This window comes from Aotus nancymaae, unplaced genomic scaffold (assembly GCF_030222135.1).
Source record: "Aotus nancymaae isolate 86718 unplaced genomic scaffold, 86718_ANA_hifiasm-v0.15.2.pri h1tg000059l, whole genome shotgun sequence".
Taxonomy (NCBI): Eukaryota; Metazoa; Chordata; class Mammalia; order Primates; family Aotidae; genus Aotus; species Aotus nancymaae.
Window position 1 is genome coordinate 39,392,151 of NW_026988473.1, and position 13,734 is coordinate 39,405,884.

Consider the following 13,734-nt stretch of genomic DNA (forward strand, 5'->3'; position numbering starts at 1 on the left):
ACTCTCATACATTTTATATATATGAGATAATATACACATACACACATACACATGCAGTATGTATGTATATATGTGTGTATCTCTCTGTGTATGCTTCTATATAGTTGTACAGCTATATATCACCTTAGACTTACATGTGAAATATGAAATTTCATATGCATTCATTTTCCTTTGTGGTTGCACCACGACCCCCTATTTCCTATGAGATATTTTTCTCTTTAGATTTATATTTTCTTTTTAATATGTTCTGCCTTAGCAGTTAATTTATTTAAAACAATTATTTTAGTTCTCTTCTATGAGCAACTGGCTTTGATATTCTTTCCTGTGTCTTTAATGAAGTGATTATTCTTGGGGTCGTTATTTTAAATTACCCCCTGGTATGTGGAGTGCCTTATTCAGTGTGCTTTTTGAACTGTTAAACTTTCTATTATCATCATATAGAAAGAAAAATTTGGCTGGAAGTATTCATTGAATCACATGATTTTCTCCACCAAAATGTAGTAGCATTTATCTTTTATCTTTTGATTTCTTTTGCAGAGAAAAGCTCTGGGAAGTACCAGATTTTTGTTTCTTCGAGGCTATACTTTTCATTCTTATTTCCTCCTCTATAGAATTTTGTAACCTTGAAAACAATTGTTTACCTTTGAAAAAATCATAAGGATGTACTTAGGTGTAACACTCTATTATTGTTAGTCGAAGTCTGTGTTCTACAGATGAATGTATGTTTCAGCTTTATAACCTATTATTATATAATTTACTAATCTATATTATTTTGGTATGTCTCATTTGAGAAGCACTGCTATGGCTGTATCTTATCGGCTACCTTCAGACTCATCTTTTTTTGTCTTTCCCTATGCTTTCTAAGACAACTTCTTAATTTTGAATTATCTACCATTAGTTATATTTGTAATATGTTATTTATTTATATTACAGTATGGGAATTTTAATTCTGCTCTTTTTTTATTTTCACCTAAGACAGAGTCTCACTCTGTTGCCCAGGCTGGAACACGGTGATGTGATCTCGGCTCACTGCAACCTCTGCCTCTCAGGTTCAAGCGATTCCTGTGTTTCAGCCTCCCAAGTAGCTGGGATTACAGGCACATGCCACCATGCCAGGGTAATTTTTGTATTTTTAGTATAGAGACAGGGTTTCACCATGTTGGCAAGGCTGGTCTCGAACTCCTGACCTCAAGTGATCCACCTGCCTCAGCCTCCCAAAGTGCTGTGATTACAGGCATGAACCACTGTTCCTGGCCCTAATTCTGCTCTTGAATTTTCAATATTCTTGCGGTGGTTTCTTCCTCTCAGTCAAGATGACTATCATCTCAGATTATTGACTTTTTATGGCTTATTGGCTTTTTATAGCATTCTGATATCTCCTTGTGATCATATATCTTTATTTCCTATCATAATGAGATAGCATCTAAATTGACTTTTGCTTCCTGTAAAGCATCATTTACAAGAGTATGCATTTCCTCTATGTCTTTAGAATAATATTGTCATGTTACTCAGGTGAATTTTTAAATTATCCCATTTATTCTCCTTTTTATGCATCTTTAAAGGAACAGAGAGCAATTAGTGACTACTGGGTGCTATTATTTGCCCTTTCCATATTTAAAATTGGAAGGTGGATTGACAAGTCTCTTTAGTTCGTTGTGTTGCTATAAAGAAATACCTGAGACTGGATAATTTATAAAGAAAAGAGGTTTATTTGGCTCATGGTTCTGCAAGCTATACAGAAGCATAGGCTGGCATCTGCAACTGGTGAGGACCTCAGACAGCTCCCACTCATGGCAGACAGGGAAAGGAGTCAGCGTGTACAGACATCACACAGTAAGGGAGAGAGAAGCAAGCAGAGAGAAAGAAAGACAGGGAGGTATCAGGCTCTTTCTAACAACCCACTCTCATGAAAACTAATAAAGCAAGAACTCGCTCATTACCAAGAGGACAGCGCCAAGACATTCATCTGATTATGCCCCACCTCCAACATTGGGGATCAAATTTCAACATAAGATTTCAGGGCACAAGCATTCAAATTATAGCAACATGAATAAAACTTTGCCTAAGTCATCAAATACAGCTCTGCCGGCCAGAGACAGTGTCTTTTCTAACCTCCACTATCTGGTTCTGTGACTCTAAGAAGGATTTTTGTTCTAGGAAACTGAGAGAGTTTGAAGTCTTTCTTTAACCAATTCAACCTACGAAAAGTCGTAATTCCTAACACATGTACTATTTCCAGGTCACTTTCTCCATCAGCCCTGCCTCCACAACTGTATGTGATGTAATCACAGATCTCAACGATGTCCCAAACCTTGTTTATAGTTACAGTCTCTAGTAGGCAAAAGGGCCAATGAAGAGCAGCTGAGGGGAAAATCTGACTCCCTCCACCTTAGCATGTGATATCCGTGTTACACAGGGTCAGCCCCATTTCTGGTTGATGTGCAATCTTATCCATGTTAAACGCTAAGGATTTGGCTTGAACCTGCTTCCAATCCTTTTCTATTAGCTGTGCCAATCGCATACAGAGAACAAAAGATCATTTCCACAGCTGTGGTTCTCAATCCTACTCATAAGCATTAGTGTCCATAAAACTTCCCCCAGATTCTGGAAAACTGTTTAGTCATCCTTAGTTAACAGTTAAAGAGTCCAGTTATGCATGTGTTTATAAAAATTTGCTCAGAATCAGTAAAATTCCAAGAGATACATAATTAGAGGTTCTAATAGATTCCAACAATTATTCTTACTGTTCTAGGACCAGGATTATCTCCTGACCATGCTTAATAACAATACTTCTCAACTCTGTACCCTATGAAGCATTATAGAAAAAACAAAAGATAAGGAGAATATTGCTGGAAATTTACATTCTTATGAATTCAAGAGTGAAGCGAGTTGAAAACACTGTAGAGCTGAGAGTTTGTCAAAGACTGATCTTAGGCCAGGTATGGTGGTTCATGCCTGTAATCCCAGACGTTTGGGAGGTTAAGGTGGGAGGATCACTTGAGCACAGGTGTTTGAGATAAGCCTGAGCAAACATAATGGAACTCCATCTCTACAAAATAAAAATAAAAAAATAAAAATTTTCCAGGCAGAGGTGGGAGAATAGCTTGAACCCAGGAGATCAAGGCAGTAGTAAGCCATCATTGTACCACTGCACTCCAGCCTGGGTGACAGACTGAGACCCTGTCTCAAAAAACAAAAAGCAAAGACTGATCTGAGAATGAGCCACTCATGGTTAACTCAAGCATGAAGCTCCTGCCTCTTGCTGGTGATACGACAGTGAAAACAGGCATGTGTATATAAAGAGTATTCAGAGTGTAGCAATATATGTACTTGTTATCAATCCACCTTTAAGGAAGATATATGGAGGTATAAGGAAGAATCTGTGCAACAGACAATGGATAGATCATAACATAGATTGTTTTTAATTGCAGATTTAAAAGTTACTAGGTTCCAGTATTCAGGAGTTTCTTGGGTATGGTATACCTATTGCTGCTCCGGCCGAATTTGGCATGTTGAATTTAATAAATAATCTGAAAGTCTAAATATTTTATACCTCAAGCCATCTCCCTAATCTCTGTAGGGAGATAGTCAGGGAAGGCTTCCTGGAGGAAGTAGCATTTGCAATGATATTTGAAGGAAGTAAAATGAAAACACTAAAAGTAGTTGAGTTGTTTCATTACTTTACATTTTAGTAATATATTTCTAAACATTACTTCTGTTGCTAGATTCAACCAATTAATTCGAGTGCTATAAATAGAAAATGAATAAATTTTTTCAGTTACCTGTTTAGAAATGTACAAAGAGAGTGGAAGTAATTTTAAAGAGGCCTCTTTTAGGCAAAGGAAAAAAAAAAGATCTAAGCTAAAGAATATAGGGAAACTACCTCCTTCCAACAGGTGTTGAAGGTAAAGTGGTCAGGAGTTTAAAAAAATGGAATTATATACTGGAGAACTAGAGGAAGGCTGGAAAAGGCAGAGTCTTTAAGCCTTATTAGTTGAGGATGAGTTTTTGTGTCAAATTACATTTCTAAGAGAATAAGGTTCTTGCAATTCAAGATGTGGTTCTGGGACCAGTAACATCAGCATAAACTGGGATTCTATTAGAAATACATAATCTGTGGACCCTCCCAGACCTACTGAATCAGATTCTGCATATTAATAAGACTCCTGGGTCATTTGTATGCACTTTAACATTTGAGAAGCAGCAGCATTCTTAGGTGGACAGTCTGTTATAATGCAGTGGTACCCAGCTAATTATCAGCAGAATCATCTAGGTGGCATTTGTTAAATTTAATTAAAAATTTTTAGGAGTATTTCAGATCTAATGAATCAGAAGTTGGGGTCTGTGGTTCAAGGAAGTTGTAGAAATTGTATTATATACAATATAATACAATTATATATGTTCCTATATTTCAAAACTCTCCATAGGCAATTCTGGTAATCCAGGTTTGGAAGCTGCTGATGTACGAGACTAGAGTAGTGATTCTTAACTCTATCTGCTCATTAGCATTATTTGTGATTATTATTATTTTTTTTTTTTGAGATGGAGTCTCACTCTGTCACCCAGGCTAGAGTGCAATGACGCGATCTCTGCTCATTGCAACCTCCACCTCCCAGGTTCAAGTGATTCTCTTGCCTCAGCCTCCTGAGTAGCTGAGATTATAGACACATGCCACTGCACCCAGCTAATTTTTGTGTTTTTAGTAGAGACGGGGTTTCAACATCTTGGCCAGGCCGGTCTTGAACTCCTGACCTTGTGATCCACCTGCCTCGGCCTCCCAAAGTGCTGGAATTACAGGCGTGAGTCACCGCACCTGGCCTATTTGTGAATTTTTTTTAAAATTGTAATGCTAGGGTCACTGATTTAATTAGTCTTGGGTGGAATTTACACATATGTGGTTTTTTTTTTAAAGCAGACTTATTGATATATAATTTATCTAACACAAAGTTCAGCCATACAGCAACTTTTTAAATAAAGCTTTCCAGATGATTCTGACATGCAGCCAAGCTTGAGAACGCCTGAAGAAAGACCAGCAGGAGCCTATTTTATACTTCCATTGGGAAACAAGGAGGTCTGATTTTCGGTAGTGTCAGTGAATGCTGTATGTATGGATGTGTGAGGCTAAGGTGTAGGGAGAAATTCAGAGAATTCTCTGGGGTTGAATTAACAGATTTTAAAAATTAATTTTGCATGGGCAGAGAACAAATTCAATAGTCTAGGATTATGTCAGTTTCCTTTGACCGACTGGATGGATAGTGACACCTGTGGGCTCACTTCTCTCTTTCCGAAGTAGGGCTCATTTTTAAACAGGTAACTGAAAAAATTTATTCATTTTCTATTTATAGCACTCGAATTAATTGGTTGAATCTAGTAACAGAAGTAATGTTTAGAAATATATTACTAAAATGTAAAGTAATGAAACAACTCAGCTACTTTTAATGTTATCATTTTACTTCCTTCAAATATCATTGCAAATGCTACTTCCTCCAGGAAGCCTTCCCTGACTATGCTTGTTCGTAACAACATTTGGTTCTGTGAGCTTGTATTACCTTCAGAACCCACCAAGTAGTCTTTGATCACATACAGCTATGATCCCATACATGGGCTTTAAGCATCAAGGTCTTGCCCTATCCATGAAAACTTGCAGATTCAAAGGGCTGGCATTTCCTTGGCTCAACACTAAGCCATTACACAAGGACTCAACTTGAAAATCAACTCATTCATTAATAAGCTGTACTTGCTGACATACATGTATAACTAACCGTAGATTCCCAAAATTGTCAGACCACAGTGGACTCAAACTTGGTGTATATCTGTATTTTTCCTTCTTCCATTCAGCAAACTGACCCAAGCCATCCTGGAATGTGTACCCTCTGATTTTTTCTTTAAAATCTCCAGGCACTGAGACTCTAGATGAATCCTAAGTAATCTACTCAAAGAAGACCCACAATGGTTACTAAATATTATTTAAGAAATGCTAGAGCTGATGAAAGCTTGTCATCTGCCTCCAAGGTGATGATATCAAACAGACCCAACATAATTTCCAGGTTTTAAGAGGCTCTACTCTAAGACATCTTCTACTAAATTGACAACAAGACACCTACAATGTCAGCAACTGAGAAAAAAGGGAGGGCGGTTGTCTAGAAGGGGAAGGTTCAGGGAATTTGGTATTATAAATGATGAAGGAAGAAAGAGCAAGCTAGATTAAAAGGTCAGGGACACATTTCTGGGTGTTGTGTATTCAAGCAGGAAGTAGAACACATGTTAATGAAATGTGGGCTACAGTTGTATTGCTGACTAAAATGTACACATATGGCTAATGGCACATATTCTAAATAATCAACAGAAAAAGAAATGTTTTGCTTCTAAGACAACAAAATTAGGGCATGTTATTCCTTACTGATATTGCCTGAGGCAGCCAAGTCTCATTACAGTTTTGAAGCATACGTTCTTCACTCCTTTTTCAGTTCCTCTTTACTGATTTCTCTGGCACGAACAGTAGTTTTGTTTCTCCGTATAAATCTTTGCCAAGCTATATATGCTGGGTTTTGTTACAACTTAACCACCTATGTTTAGTCTGTCATTTTTTATTTCTCCCATCCCTATAAAGAATTGTTACTGTGCTATATTCCTCATAGAAAATGCCAAGAACTTGCAGTATGAAGAATGCTCTTATACAATGAACTATTGATGTTTAAAATGAATATAGAATTCAAAGGTTTGCAGCTGGGGAGAAAAAGCAACTTACCTGAGAATTATAAATAAAACCCAGAGATCACCTTATAAAGGACAATAATAGTAAGAGAACTGTGTTGCGTGTAGCTTCAGTATTTCAACTTGGATTGTTCTTTCTTTCAAATAACAATAGAGTAATTTATAAGCACTCCGCAATTCTATTTCAGGCCATTGCACTTGTGCTTAATAATACCCACACTTATTGCTCTGATTATTGTATGTCATCTGGCTATTAGCAACATAAGCTACCCAAAAGTTCACCTGCCACATTCGAAACTCAGATGGCTTGCACAACAAAGCTAAATAAGTTAATAGACCAGGTCTTGATAAATATTTGTTAGTTGCTAGTTTAAATTTATTGTCTTCTGCGTCAGTGACAAGGCAAACTAATCTCCATGATAATAAGAAGATTGCAGCTTCCAAATTTTTGCTTCTCACAGGCTTCTGCTACCAAATTGGGCAGCATAATTAAAACCTCCGATCATTGCTGTGAGACAAAGTGAGTCATCAGAGATAAAGGAAACCCTATGCAGACATCAAAGACACCAAGCCAGAGGAAGGTAAATACATTCACTCAAAGGGGAAGGAAATAGAAATGCTTCCTGGATTGACCATCTCATTAAGTCACTCATTCAGCAAAAAGGACTCAAAGAACTTTCCATCTTCTTCCCTCTCAGAACCCAGCTTTGATTCCTGATGTCTGCATCCATGAACCACCTGCTGCTTCCAGGAGTCACTCAATAGTCTGGAAACATGGCTTGAAAGAGAAGGAGATTGGAAGTCTGGTTATCCTTAAGGTTTGGCCTTATGAAGTAAGAGATGGCCAAAGACTGACTTGTCCAAAGCTACACTGATGATATGAAAAGGTCATTGGATGTTAGGAGGCTGCCTTGGGAAATGTCATTTTAAACTTATCCAGTCTTCCTTCCAGCTGTAAAATATTCTTTGTAGTTTTTCAAAATTTATTTCAAAGGATGTAGTAACTTAATGCTAATTATACAACAACTCTCATTATTATTATTGCCATGCTTACTATTTATTGAGAGGACAACATGTGCTAGGCATGTTGTTAACTGCTTAAGAAGCATTATCCATTAATTCACTTAAGTAATATTTACTGAGTATATGTTATGGGCACTGGAGTTATTGCAACGTTCAAACCAGAGGTGATCACTTCTCCAAAGAGAATTCGCAATTCTGGCTTATTAATTTATTTATCATCACAACAAATTCACTAGAGAGGTACCATTATTTATATTTTGCAAATGATAAAACTGAGGCCCCAAATTTGCCTAAGATTACACAGCAAATGGGGCAGGATTTAAAACGAAGTCACCCTGCAAAACCACACTCTTAACCTCATAGCTATGCTGCTGTTCCGAGATCTGAGGTAAACCTAGACTATATGAAACAGGAGGGTGAAAAACAAAAGTTAGCCCTTAAAATGTTTGGTGTCAGCCGGGTGCAGTGGCTCAGGCCTATAACCCCAGCACTTTGGGAGGCTGAGGCGGGCAGATCACTGGGTCAGGAGTTCGAGACCAGCCTGACCAACATGGTGAAACCCTGTCTCTACTAAAAATACAAAAAATAGCCGAGTGTGTTAGTGCATACCTGTAATCCCAGCTACTCGGGAGGCTGAGGCAGGAGAATTGCTTGAACCCAGGAGGTGGAGGTTGCAGTGATCCAAAATTGTGCCACTGCATTACAGCCTGGGTGACCAAAAAAAAAAAAAATGCTTGCTGTCTTTACAATGGGAGACATGTTTGTCAGTGTTTAAGTAAGCATGACAAGTAGAGCTCCCTATTATCAGAATAAGGAAGAGAAAAAATATTTTTCGGATATTTTCCAGCTGGCAAGAGGGATAGTTGACCTGGCTAAGGTCACTCCTACTTAAAGATGGTTTTTAAGACATCTTTAGGTTCATATCTTGGACAATGATTCTCAGATTTTATGAGACGCTAACTTGAATGTCATGGGGTGCTCCGCAACTCATCATGAACTACTGAAACATTATACTCAAATAATATTGTGCTGAATTGTATGTTTGGCCCACGCCAGACTCTGGAAAAGGCAAAAAATAGCAGGTGCCAAAATTAAGAAAAAGCATGGAAGCAAACCTAGAAAATAAGCACATTCTGTGTATTAATGTACTCTTTTGCAAATTAGGAAAAAATGTTGTTCAATTTTAGTAGCAGAATCCTCATGGAGGCCCTGGACCAGCAATAATAGACTCACTGCTCTTGAATCAGCCCTATTGTCTGACTTTCTAATTCCTTTTGGCTCTAACTTTAGTCTCTGAGAAGCCAAACTTACAACCACATTTGGAGAATATAAAAACTTTAAAGTTTATCCAGGATCCTCAAACATCAAATCTACCAATTTCAAAACCTTCGTTTCTTTATAAGGGCAGTTCGACTTCTGAAATTTTCTATTAAATGAGAAAACCTCCAAGGAGAAAATATATGTATAGATATTAGTGTACATCCAGCTGCCTTTGAGTTTTCTTCTCATTTAATTTAGTACAATGCTCCATATTGAAATAACTGTCAGCATATGTTTGGCATCAGACTACTTCAAAAAAAACAAAAACAGTGTTGGAGTGACTCAGTAAGTAGGTTAGTTGAGGTGTGAAACGAGCAAACCTGTCATTTCAGGCAGGGAAACTATTTTGTCTCTCCAATATACCTTAGCCCAAGGTTCCTGACAGCATCATTATTATCTATGAGTGGCTATCTATTTGAAAGAAGGGAAGAAATGAAAATAAGGATTTATAGGGCACTTACTGTGTGTTGGGCATCGTGTCCATATACTTCAACATTTTTAAAGCTTAAAGAAGCTCAGAACAGTTACATGGCTTTCACAAACAGGGTCACACAGACAGCAAGTGGTAAAATTGAGAAGGGAGCCTGACCTCCTGCCTGCAAAATTCATATTTTTTAGTGTACACTTCCGGCCCTTAATCAATGAGTCCCACCCTACAGTATCATAATCATTTTAGTCAAGAAAGATATTAAAATTCTACAAATAATACTTCAAATAAAAAATCAAGTTATTTTTAAAAATAATTTAAAATATGTATGCCACACAATGCTTTGTATGGAAGAGCAGCTTTAATTAGATAACATCAGGTCAAACAACTTCACAAAAGCGTGGAACTTACTGGAGTAAATGCATAGATTTTACTCCCCACGTTGCTCCCCTTCCTTTCCCCCTCCCTCCAGAGTGCCAGTCCCTCCATTAAGTCACATGCCGGCCAGCGGTAATATCCAAAGACTCCACTTGTTGATGTCTTTAAGTGGTGTTGACAACCTATAGAAGCTCTCACTACAAGTGGATGATACTGTGTTTAACAGTTTTCCATGCAATAAACCATTCAAAAGAGCTGAAGACTGAGGCAGGAGAATTGCCTGAACCCAGGAGGCAGAGGTTGCGATGAGCCGAGATCGCGCCATTGCACTCCAGCCTGGGTAACAAGAGCGAAACTCCGTCTCAAAAAAAAAAAAAAAAAAGAGTTGAAGAACAAACACATCTGTTTTCTTTTTTTCTAAAAATTATTTCTAACTTTTAAGTTCAGGGGTACATGTGCAGAATGTGCAGGTTTGTTACATAGGTAAATGTGTGCCATGATAGTCTGCTGCACAGATCATCCCATCACATAGTATTAAGCCCAGCATCCATTAGCTGTTCTTCTTGTGGCCAAATTCTAAGGCCTTCTGTTCTTGCCAAGTGGACACAGACATTCGCTACTTTCAAATCCAAATTGCAAGAGCCAAATGGAGTGTTTCCACAAGAAAAAATTCTGAATGAAAAGCAGTGTCTGGCTGTGTTCTGTAGGATTTCAGTCCAAACAAATGTGTACATTTATGTATACACACGTGTTTAGAGCTAATCCAGTCCCTTTGCCACTGTCTTAATTTAGGGACTTCCTAGACCCCCAAAGCCTCATTTATTTAATAAATATTAAGCACTTTCCAAGGTCCTGAAGATTTCCTTCAGGCAAACTTAAGGTATTCAAAAAGTAGTTCTGCTCAATTAATTCAGCCCCAAGTATTTATTCAATGCATCTCTAGCTATACTGCACAGCTATTGAAGGCACTTGGGTTCCTGAATCTAATCGTCAATAGCAGACAATCTGCATTATCAGTGGACTGGCCTTTTTTCTCAACAGACACACCCCACTGGCTGTACCCATTTATCTCTGCATACAAATGTGTTTTCAAGTATTATGTGTGTTTCTGTGTGTCTATGTGTGTTGAAGGGCAAAGAGAAGTGAGAAGAGAATAAGAGTCAGACCAATATAGCAAGTTCCTATTCAATGTCTACATTTATTCTAGGCCACTCAGTGGATTCTAATCCTTATAGAATTATCTGTTATTCATCTAATGAAGCAGAAAGAGCAGACTTGACTCAGATGGTCCTACTTTAAATTCTGACTATTATTTATTAACTTGATAGTCTTGGGCAAATTAGTTAAACCTTTTATGTTTATGTCTAAAATGGAGAGAATATTTGTTGTGATGATTAAATGAGGTAATATATGTAAAAGACATAAAACTAAACATATCACATGGTACATACTCCAGAAATGTTAGCCATCATTTCTATCAATAGGGCCCTTCTTGCACAAAGACTTTTATTCATCCTGGCACAGAGTCTAGGATACACCCAAAGGCCACCAGATACCAGAATGAATACACCTCCACCTATGAGAAAAATTCACTTAAAACAAGGAAGTGACAAATCTGTTAAAGAATACAGCTCTAGAATAGAGTTCTTCTTTTTCTTTTCTTTTCTTTTCTTTTTTTTTTTTTTTTTTTTGAGATGGAGTCTCGCTTTGTTGCCCAGGCTGGAGTACAGGGTGGTCTCGAACTCCTGACCTCAAGTGATCCACCCACCTTGGCCTCCCAAAGTGTTGGGATTATAGGCATGAGCTACCATGCCCTGCCTAGAATAGAGTTCTAAACAAAGTGACAAATCTGTTAAAGAACATAGATTATACTGTTAGAAATATATCTTATTCATGGTATATACTAAGCTTATGCTCTACAAATGATTTTGCAATTCACCTACAATTAGTTTCCAGACTCCTTTGTTAACACATTTTTTTCTCCAAGGAAAGAGAACTTCCTCTCCATAAATTTTCTTCATCAATTTTTCCTTTGGTCAAAAACATTCCTGAAGATGTTCCTCTGACCACTGTGAGCTATCTTTCTCCCAATATACAGAAGGTCTCGGAAGAGCAAGCCTTACTCCAATTAGAGACAGTGTTACATCTCAAACTGAGCAGTGAGATTTTTGAACATTACTTTAAAATGCAAGACTTTAAAAAATATTATTTCTGCAAAATTAGAAGGTTTTAACTCTCCCAGGCAGTCAGAATCTAGGACATCTGACTTAATGTGCTGTCCAGAAATTTCTCCTAATCATTTCCTTTTCTTGTGCTTGTTAGGAACTCTTATGTTTAAAAGTTACAACTTCACCACAAATTCCCCTTTTAGATTTGAAAGCCAACCAACAAAAATGAAACAATAAAAATAATAATTATAAATATATTTTTATGAAGCTAATTCCTTACTGTTGAAGGGAGGAAAGGTAAAAGGAAATAGCATTATATTAAGGAACTGTTATGTGTCAGATGGTCTCACTTGCTGTCTCATTCACACCTTAATAAAAGGTAACTCCAAGAGGGTAGGAACTCTATCTGTTTATCTATTTATCTATCTATTTGAGATACGGTCTCGCTTGTCGCTCAAGCTGAAATGCAGTGGTGCAATCTTAGCTCACTACAACCTCTGCCTCCTGGGTTCAAGCGTCCCTTCTGCCTCAGCCTCCCAAGTAGCTGGGATTACAAGCGTGCACCATCACACCTAGCTAATTTTTGTAGTTTTAGTAGAGATGTGGTTTCACCATGTTACTGAGCAGACTAGTGTCTAATTTCTGACCTCAAGTGATCTGCCCTCCTCAGCCTCCTACAGTGCTAGGATTGAAGTAATCAGCCACCACGCTGGGCCAGGAACTCTTTTATTCAGTGTTATACTCGGTACCTGGAACACTTCCTGAAAGATAGGCATTCTAATAAATATACATTGAATGAATGTTAACAACCTTTATTTTACAGATTAGTGAGCTGAAGAACACAGAGAGAAATAAATTAACTTGCCCAAAGTACCCAGAGAAACGAAGAGCTTGTGGAATGAAAAGTCTAAATCAGCTAGCCCATATTTTTTATTATTTCCTTTTGTACTTTTTATGCTATATTTAAAACAAAACAAAAACAGAGGCCAAAAAATCAACCTGCCACCAACTCCACTAATACAGTAAGAGAAAAAAGTAAAATATTTATTATAGGCAACTATCCATGTAAAATGTGAGATGATCATGTGAGGAATGCAATTTCAGTGCTGACTGTTAAGATTTTCTTTCACAGCAATGAAAGCAGAGTAGTAAGACAATGGGGAGACACAATGTCTTTGTGAAACGATTGGCAGCTTGAAGTAAGGTAAAGAGGAAAAAGGTGTCATGATTCATCACTCAAATACCCATCTGGAAAACCTTTTGTTTCATTACTAGCAAGGACTCCAAAGCAAATGGGCACAAAAGAACAATCAAATTTGATGAACCGAATTCATTTAAAAGCGAAACTAAGAATACCACTCAGGAATAGGCTACAAATCAGATAAATGGTAACATTCAAAATTACAACTGAATTAGGAACATGTGGGGTAGACATGAGTGACTTCTCCTACAAAGGAACAAGTATTTATATATGGTCCTAGCAAGTCCATTCTGAAAAACAAGGGGAAAATATTTTATCTGTAAAAATTCTAGTTTGATTTTTCTTAACTACTTCCTCTTTCTTGTACAGCATATACCATATCAAAACATTTAATCACAAAAGCACTTATTCAACTGAATTCGGAAAGGACATTTCTTTGCAGATTCATTGCAAAAATCTTTTGCCATTTTATAGTAACTGAAAGTGAATTCAGAGTTAAAATG

At 37.4% G+C, this 13,734-nt stretch overlaps 1 protein-coding gene across 3 annotated transcripts in view; it reads right to left on the reverse strand.

The window, feature by feature from the left end:
* Positions 1-13,734, reverse strand: part of NELL1 (neural EGFL like 1) — a 912,020-nt gene that overhangs the window by 510,275 nt on the left and 388,011 nt on the right. The window lies entirely within an intron of this gene.